This window comes from Hemiscyllium ocellatum, unplaced genomic scaffold (genome assembly GCF_020745735.1).
Source record: "Hemiscyllium ocellatum isolate sHemOce1 unplaced genomic scaffold, sHemOce1.pat.X.cur. scaffold_89_pat_ctg1, whole genome shotgun sequence".
In the NCBI taxonomy this organism is placed as follows: domain Eukaryota; kingdom Metazoa; phylum Chordata; class Chondrichthyes; order Orectolobiformes; family Hemiscylliidae; genus Hemiscyllium; species Hemiscyllium ocellatum.
Window position 1 is genome coordinate 2,488,632 of NW_026869294.1, and position 10,330 is coordinate 2,498,961.

The window sequence follows — 10,330 nt, forward strand, 5'->3', positions numbered from 1 at the left end:
ATGAGGTACTTTGAAATGCTCAGTCTGGTTACTGTTTGGATACTGACATTGTGGAGCTGATGTACACTCAATATCGTTTATGAGGGTTCAATATAAGACGCCATGTGCTGCAGGAGTCCATCACATTTATAATATCTTCAGGGGGATTGGGTTCAATGTGCAGAACTATAGAGCTTTGGTGACACACTCAAAGTCATCAGCAGAGATAAAATTGCACGACATGGTTGTTGGCAGGTCATTTATACAAGTGCTGAAATGTACGTGGACCAGCATGAAGCCCTATGATAGACCTTTGAACAGGCTGTCTCATGCACTCCCTTCTTGGTTTGGGCTGTTTTTGTTGTAAGGGATAGTGTGAATAACAGTCCAGCTCAAGTTTGGAAGCCCCCTGGACAAACTTGGCTGATGGTCGGTATTTTGCAGATTGCAGTGGTGAGGTGTGATAACGCTCTTTCTGAATTCAGGCTTTCTTTTAAAAAATGTCATGTGCAGGAAATGTGCTGACTGCATGATGGTAAAATCACTGATCTGAAAATGGTTAGTACAGTCACTGAGTTGTACAATAATTAGGTGTGTACGTTGGTAATTTAAGTTTTGTTCACTTCAATTCTTTGTAACGGAAAAGCAATGATGTTTGGTTTATTTTCAAATATGTAAGACATAAAGTGACAGTAACTCTCTATGATACAAAATGTAAAAGTGACCTGCCATATATTTCCAACAGACTAATCAAGCAACACTCAGATATTGTGTGTAGAGCAGGATTCTGTGAACAGGACTATGTCTCCAGCAACATCACCATCCTCTCTGTCCCACTGACAGGAAACAGCCAGGCAGAGGGGGACAAATATATACAATATTGGTATATAGTCAATATAGTGCTCAGCATTAATGCTGGATCCTGTTGGGGTTAGACTGCTCTGTGGCAAGTTATGAGGGAATCAATAGAAGGGAAACATATAATTGATTACATCGTCACCGATCTGCCTGCTGCAGATGCACCTCTCCATTTCATATATTGGTAAGAATGGTCACTCCACAGTCCTGAAAGGGAGGAGGGGCTATCTTAATTTTGTAGACCCTCCACCATTTTATGTAGCAATCTGTGCGCAGAATGGGACAGAATTTGAACAGATCGAGCAACTAACAACGAGGAGTCCATGAGGTGCAGTGGGCCATCAGCAGCAGCGCAACTCATGCAGTCTGCAACCTCACAGTCTGGCATACTTCCCACTGTATACTAACCATCACGGCCCGACATACTTCCCACTGTATAGTAACCATAACGGCTAAAAATGCCTCCGACTGTATAGTAAACATCAAGCCAGGGATCCCTTCCTGGGTCCGTGAAGAGTGCAGAAGGACATGCTGGGAGCAGCACCAGCCAAACCTAGAGATGAGTGGACAACCTAGAGAAAATCTGATTGCCTTCAACTACAAAGCAGGCCAACTTGCATGCTAAGAAGCGTAAGCAGCCAGTTATGGACAGAGCTCAGTGATACCAGAATCAATGGTATAGATGTATCTATAAGGTCCTGCCCCATTTAGTTATAAACGACAGTGGACAATGAATGAGACCATTGGAGGAGAGGGCTGCTCTCTCACAATGAAATCCCCAGTTATGCAAAACAGTAGCACATCAAGGAAAAAATAAAGCTGCTGTAACTGGAACAATCTTCAGCCAGAAGGGCTGACCAGATGATCCTTTTCAGCCTCCTTCAGAAGTCTCCAGCATCACATATCTCAATCTTCAGACAACTCAATTCACCCCACACAATGTCAACACATGGCTGGAGACACTGAAAACTGTGATTTAACACCAGTGATTGCCACATCTATAACCAATCTGATCCATTCCAGCAAGAACACTGAGACCTACCTAAAATATGATAAACTGCCCAAGTATGTCCTGTACATAAAACGCAGGGCCCTTGTATTCCAGCCAGTTGCTGACCCATCGGTGCAGGGTCTACCATGGAAATGTGAAGGAAGGTGTGAGCAATAATGGGATGCATCAGCAATAACCTGTGTCATTCAGTTAATGTCCCTTCAGGCTCACTCAGATCCGAGCCCATTGCACGCTCAGTTTAAAAGAGGAGAATTCCAAACGAGCAGTGAGTGTAATTACTGTTCAAATCAAGGCACCGTGTGACAGGGTGTGACAATAAGAGCCCGAGTATAATTATACTTACTCAAAATCTGGGGGAATTACTCTCCAGTTTGGAATTATCCCCAGCAACAATAATGCCTGTTGTCAGTGTGAGTAATTCCCCCCACAACATTAATGCCTGTTGTCGGTGTGAGTAATTATCATCTGCAACAATGATGCCTGTTGTCAATGTGAGTAATTCCCCCCACAACAATAATCTGGTTGTCAGTGTGAGTAATTATCACCAGCAACAATAAAATCTGTTGTCAGTGTAAGTAATTATCACCAGCAACAATAATGCCTGTTTTCAGTGTGAGTAATTCACCCACAAATATAATGCCTGTTGTTAGTGTGAGTAATGAACCCCAACAACAATAATGTCTGCTGTCAGTGTGAGTAATTATCCCCAGCAACAATCTTGCCTCTTGTCAGTGTGAGTAATTATCCCCAACAACAATAATGCCTGTTGTCAGTGTGAGTAATTATCCCTAGCAACAATAGTGTCTGTGGTCAGTGTGAGTAATTATCCCCAACAACAAGTATTCCTCTGTCCCTGTGAGTAATTATCTCCAACAATAATATCTGTTGTCAGTGTGAGTAATTATCCCCAGCAAACATAATGCCTGCTGTCAGTGTGAGTACTTATCCCCAGCAACAATAATGCCTGGTGTCAGTGTGAGTAAATATTCTCAGCAACAATAATGCCTGTTGTCAGTGTGAGTAACTGGAACTCCAGGTGAGCTCTGCAGCAATTCCTCAGGAAAGAGAATGTCCGAGGCTCAACCATTTCCAGCTGCTGCAATGACCCTCTCTCCATCATAAGGTCAGACGGGGCAATGTTCACTGATTATACGATTCCTGAAAAAGGCCATGCTGAAATGTAACAAGACCTGGAAATTATTCAGGTTTAGTATGACAAACGGCAACTAATAATCACGCCACGTAAATATTAGACAAAAAGTAACAATAAAGATTCAAACCATTTTGACCTTCCATAACATTCCCATCACTGAGTCCCCAACACGATGTTTATTAGTATCCTGGGTGCTATCATTGCCCAGAATGTGCCCTGGACTGGCCCCATAAATAATACTGCCTTTAAGAGCAAGTCAGGTGCGAGGAAATCTGCAGTGAGCAACTAACCTGCTGATTCCTCAAAGGCTGTGATGAATAACATCCCAGGAATAACACAGGACATAACCAACCCTTTTAATTACTATCACTTCCATGACCATTCATCCACTCCATCACTGATGCTCAATAGTAGCGTTGTATACCATTTACAAGGTTCACTGCACCAAGCTTTATTGGAGAGCAACTTTGAAACCCACTTTAATCTAGAAGAACTCAGGCATCGGGTTCTTTGGAAAATCAGCTAACTGCAAGCTCACTCCTTCATACGGTCAGATGTAATGATATTTGCTCATGAGTTTATAATTCCTTACTCCTCAGATCACGAAATCAGTCTGAATGCTGCAAGACTTAGACAACAGCCAGGCCTGGGCTGACAAGTGGCAAATAACATTCGAGCCACACAAATGTCACACAATAACCATTATAAACCATCCCACCATCGCTATTCAACATTCAATGGCAGTACCATTGCTGAATCCATTGGCACTAACATTCTCAGGTTTATCCAAGACTGTACAGCTGCTATAGTTAGAGCATCAGATCAGAAGTTAGGAAGCCTGCAGCGAGTAACTTATTCTCCTGTCTTGCCAAAGTCTGTCCAAAATCTCCAAGGTTCAAGTCAGGATTTGATGGAACAATCTCCACTTGTCTGATGAGTGCAGCTCCAACAGTACTCAGACAGGTTGACACGATTAAAGAATAAGCAGCCCACTTGATTGGTCCCCATCCACAATGACATCCTCCCTCCCCCACCGACACTCAGCAACAGGTGTGAGTACCATCGCCCTCCTTAGACAGTACCATCCACACTCATTACCACTGCCACCAGGAAGGAAAAGGGCAACAGTGATCATAATTCATTTGATTTTAACTTAAGTATTGGAACGGACAAAGCAAGACTAAGTGTTGGAGTTTTCGTGTAACTCGGTCTAACTTTATTAAACTGAGAAGGGATTTCTTCAAGTGAACAGGAAACAATAATGAGAAGATAAATCAGAAACAAAGCAGTGGCAGGTATTCTGAGGGGAGGTTAAAGTAGTTCCCAGGAAATGTGATCTCACAGAGTAAAATAGAGTCAGACTGCTAAATCCAGAGCTCTCTTGAAATCTAGGAACACACAGACAGAACAGGAAAGCTTACATAAGACAGTGGGAACTCAATACCCCAGAAAGCTGAGAGGAGTGCGGAATGTGGAGGGGTGAGGTCCAAAGTGAAATTAGGAAGCAAACAGTGTGTGTGAAATTATGCTGGCAAGACATATCAAACAATCTTTAGCAGATTTCTTTTCAAAACAGAGAAGGAAAAGTAAAATAACGTCTATCAAAGGCAAACAATGGAAACCACATGTAGTTGTGGATGGTTTGTATATTGTTCTGAGTTTCAATTAAAGTTAAAACTGACCTCTTTTCCTGACCAAATTAGAGTTCCAGTCAAACCTTCCCAGCCTCATTCTTGCCCCATTGAAGGTTACTCTCAGTCAACTAATGATTCTCACTCTCAATTATTTTTATCATTCTCTACCATTTTCCTGAACATTACTATAAAACGATCGCTGCACCCCAAAACGTTCCCCTACTGACACTGGATCCCACGTCTTTCCCAAGGATCAGGTCCAACAGTACATGCTGTCTTGGGCTGGACACATACTCCTGAAGTGAGCTGGTTCTCCATGTAATCCAGGAACATTCGCCCCTCATGACTCTTCACAACCAGTAACCCAGTCAATATCTGGAAATATTAAGTTTCTCAATATTAGTAGTCTGTAGTATTGTCATCGCTCTCAAATGCCCTTGCATATTTATTCTCTCCATCCTTTCCAATGGTTTCTGAACGACAGACTGTACCTCACAGTTTACTTGTATACTTTTTGTTCTGTATTTATCTCCAGTCAAATTCATTCTGTCCTTGGACAGATCCTCTTTCTCTTGGACTCTTTAACTAACGCTAATCTAAACCCATACTTCTACCTTCAACCATTCCCTTCCCTTCTGTCATTTTGGAATGCTTCATACCCAGCAATATTTAACACCAAGTCCTGCCATTCCTTGAGCCAGCTCTGGGTGATCAACACATCAGATTACCACACAGCAATCTGCATCTGGAACTCATCACACTCCGAGTCTTCATGTCCATGCAGAGTACCTCAGATTAAGGCTTTCTTTCTTACTCCATCTTCCACTGATAAAATTGTTGTTGTAAATTTGTACCAACTGCAGCTCCCATTATTTTGACAATCCTGGTACTCTCCTCTACTATTCCTTTTTGGATCCTAAGCACACGCCAAGTTATTTTCAATCCCTCCCAAACCCCGTAAGAAATTCAGTCCCAGCTCTGTCACGTTAGCCCATCCAGCTTATACAATTACTGCCTTCCCCAGAACCAGTCCCAATGTCCCAGGAATCTGAAGCCTTTCCTGCTGCACCATCATTCCAGACACACTTACATCTACCTAAAACTCCGAGTCTTGTTCTCACTTGCGCACAGCACTGGCAGTAACCCAGGGATTGCTACATTGGAGTTCCTGCTTGCTAACCATCCACCTTGCTCCCTAAATTCTGATTCCCAGACCACTTCACCCTTCCTACCCAGGTCATTACGACCAAAACGGACATGACCTTTGACTGCTCACTGTACCACAGATGAATGTCCTGCAGACACAGTGACATTCTTAACCCCACTATCCTGTAATTACAGACACGCCGACACCTTCTTCAATTTCCTGACATCCCTGCGATTGTTGCTCCTCCTTCCTTCTCCCTCCCCTCCTGTACAGTAAGGCTGCTTGTGGTGCCACAGACATGGCTCTGACTGCCCTCCCCTGAGCAGTCAGCACCTTCATCAGCTACACAAAGAGAGGATGTTTGCGGTGCTGGGAGAAATGTCGGGAGTGGAGGAGCAAACAGAGATATGGAGTGCTGTTGCGGCTGGAAAAGTGTCTGGAGGTGTTTATATAGATAGGGAGGTCGGTAGGGATCGGAGATAGTTACTGAGGTTGTGTGGTGGTATAGGCTAGGTGGCAGGAATGTGATCTGCCTGGAGAAGGTTATAGTCATATCAAGTTCTCTTGGGACTTTAGGAAGGTACACAGGTAGGTATTTTGGTCTAGCCTGGAGGATTTTACAGAGATGGGGTGGACTGTAAGTGTTGTGCGAAACTACAGAATTAGGGATCATTGTACTGAGTGCACGATGAGATTATTGAGATTTGGCATGTTGAGACTGGACCAATTTACAAATAGGGAGAGATGTCAACACTGGAGTAGGTTTCAAATATACAGCAGGATTATGGGAGGAGTGGAGGATACAGTAATATGAAATTTTCTGGAATTACAAGCATTAAAAATTCTGGCGTAGATGAGTTGGGCCGAAAGGTATGTTTCCTTGCTGTATGACACTACCACATGACAAGAGACAGTGTGAGAGAGGAGAGAACAGAAAGATCTCAATTTCAATACAAAATCCTTGAGCGAGGCCTGCTTCCCCTCTGTTGTCCTGATGCTCACTATGACATCACAGGCATGGATGAATAAATGTGAACTCCCGATGCTGTTTCAGGAAGGCTCAGTACAGTCGATCTGAAAGTCATCCTCTCACAAGAGGGTGGAAATTGAGCCTGGGACCATCATGCTCTGTGTTCACTCTTCAACACAGTACCTATGTCATTTTATCTGAACCAAAGTTCCATCCCTTAAATGTTCTCTGCTCTGTTCACTGTGAGTGATCCTACCTCGCAGCAGGATTTATTGAAGGTTCCAGATCTTACTCTCCATCGCTCTGGCTGACCAACCGTCTTCAATAGTGATAGACGAGACAGGAGTTGGGAATTCTGCTGAGTCAGGAATATCCTGAGTACCTACATGAGGCAGAGAAATAGACAGAATGGTAAATCAGACTGATGTAGTGAGGGTAACACATGGAGAATGACACTGAGTCCCACAGAGATCTGGAATATCCCAGTCTCCATCCCTGGCCTGTGCTGCTGCTTCTCTCTGGAGTGGAGAATTCTCTTGGCTCAGGATCTGGAGTAGCTGCAAAAGGTGCAGTCACCAGCAGCAATTAGACCATCACAGTGACAGATACCACATGGAGAGATACTGAGTGATAGCACCAGAGTGCAGGAAGGTATCATGATCAAACCACGGTCAAGATGAAGGGGTTTGATTCATGCTGCAATGGGATCAATACTCAGGGATGAGTGAGCTATCAGTGGGCCCGGCGATGGCCTAGTGTTACTCTCACTAGCCTGTTCATCCAGAATTTAATGGTGGTGTCAGGGATACCCATCTGACTGCTTAATATCGTATAAATAAGGACATCTGTCATAAGCAGACGGTCTGGCCTACATATGAATCCAGACCTAGAGCAATGGGATTGGCTCTCAACTGCCCTCTGAAATGGTCTGGCAAGCCACTCAGCTCTCGGACAACTGGAAGTGGGCATGAAATGCTGACCAGCCAGAGACAGCAAAATCCTACGAGTGCATTAAAAACAACACTGCTGAAACCAGTGTCCTGGTTAATCATGTCGGTAGGTTTATGGACAGGGCTTTAAACTGGCAGAGAGGATGCAAGAACAGGGTTCAGGTGAAATGAGCTTTCCAAATTCAAAGAGAAAATGTGAAGCCTTGGAACAGTATGGGAACGTGGTTGAAGACAAGCAGAAAGGAACAGGAAGGGACAGAGTTTAACTAAAACTGTACATCAGCAAATCGGTTTGTGACAGGACATTATGGGATAGAGTAAATAATAATGTTTTTATTTGGAATTGCCAAAATATCTGCAATAAGGTAATAGACTTGTGACATAGAGATAAATGACATTTGGTCAGCAGAGAAACGTGATTACAGGGTGAACAAAGGTGGAGCATAAATATTCAACGGTAAACAACCTTACAGGATCTCAGGCAGAATGGAAAAGCAAGATGGGAACCCTGACAGTAATGGCAACAAAGGCATTACAGAGAAAGCATTTGGCATCAGATTATGCAGCTGAATCATCCTGAATGCAAATTCTGGGTGCTACTACGTGACAACAAAATAGGCAGGATAACAGTTTTTACACTCCCGACAGTATTGCTCATCCCTGATTTAAACAGTAATTCATTTGAATTTGTAACAAAGGTGGTGGGATAATTTTGGGAGACGTCAACCTTTGCATAATCTGGGTCAGACACATTGGTAAGAGTGATATTATCCGAGATCCTCCTTGAATGTTTTGGTCAGAGTTTCTTTGACTAACACATTGTGCAACTGGCTAGGGATGTAACTATCTCAGATCAACAGTTGGTTGATGAAATTGAGTGAAGGAAAATATCACATCGAGATTCTCCAAGAAATTATCCTGGAATTCAAAGAGACTATGACAATTTAAAGTGACCATAAAGCACATCCGAACATCAGTAACAAAGCCAATTACATGATTTTGAGAGAGAACTGACCAAGGTAAACAGGGGAAACAGACTGAAATGCCAGGCTGTAAATGAACAGTGGAAAACATTTAGAGCCAGAGTGTCCTAGAGACGTACAGCACAGAAATAGACCCTTCAGTCCAACTCGTCCACGCCGACCAGCTCTCCTTTCCTAATCTTGTCCCATCTGCCAGCACTTGGCACAAATCCCACTAAATCCTTTTTATTAATATACCAATCCAGATGCCTTTTGAATGCTGCAATTGTACCAGCCTCCACCACTTCCTCTGGCAGTGCATTCCATACATACACCACAGTGCGTGAAAACGTTGCCCTTAGGTCCTTTTAAAATCTTTCATCTCTCATCCTAAACCTATGCCCTCTAGCTTTGGTCTCCACCACCTCAGGGAAAAGACCTTATCTGTTTATCCTGTCCATGCCGCTTATGATTTTATAAACCTCAAGAATGTCACACCTTAGCCTCTGACGCTCCAGGGAAAACAGTCCCAGTCGTTTCAGCCTCTCCCTATAGATCATATCCTCCAACCCTGGCAACATCCTTGCAGATCTTTTCTGAACACTTTCAAGTTTCACAACATCTTTCCGATAGGAGGGAGAACAGAATTGCACGCAACATTCCAACAGTGACCTAACGAATGACCTATACAGCTGCAAATGACCTCCAAACTCTGATACTCAATGATCTGACCAACAAAGGAAAGCATACCTAACACCGTCTTCACTCTCCTATCTACCTGTGACTCCACATTCAAGGAGCAATGAACCTACACTCCAAGGTTTCTTTGTTCAGCAACACTCCCTCTAACTTTGCCATTAAGTGTATAAATCCTGCTAAGATGTGCTTTCACAAAATGCAGCACCTCGCATTTAGCTGAATTAAGCTCCATTCGTCACTCCTCAGCCCATTCGCCCATCTGATCAATATCCCATTGTACTCTGAGGTAACCTTATTCACTGTCCACTATATCTCAAATTTTGGTGTCATCTGCAAACGTATTAAAGGTACCTCCTACGTTCATTTATATAATGATGAAAAGTAGTGGACCCAGCACCGAACTTTGTGGCACACCATCGGCCTCCAGTGTGAAAAATAACCCTCCTCAACCAACTTGTGTCTTCTACCTTTGAGCCAGTTCTGTATCCAAACGACTAGGTCGCCCTGAATTCCATGAGATCTAACCTTGCTAACCGATCTTCCATGAGGAACCTTTTCAACACCTCACTGAAGTCCATGTAGATCACATCTAATGATCTGTCCTCATCAATCCTTTTTGTTACTTATTCAAAAAATGCAATCAATTTCTTGAGGCATGATTTCCCACACACAATGCCATGCTGTCTATCCCTAGTCACTCATTGCCTTTCTAAATACATGTAATTCCTATCTCGCAGGATTTCCTTCAACAATTTACCCACTACTGATGTCAGGCTCACAGGTCTATAGTTCCCTAGCTTTCCCTGACCACCTTTCTTAAATGGTTAGCCAACCTCCAAACTTCCAGCACTTCACCTGTGATGATCAGTGATACAAATTTCTCAGCAAGAGCCCCATCGATCAGTTCCCTATCTTCTCACATAGTTCCAATGTACACCTGATCAGATCCTGGGGATTTATCTGCTT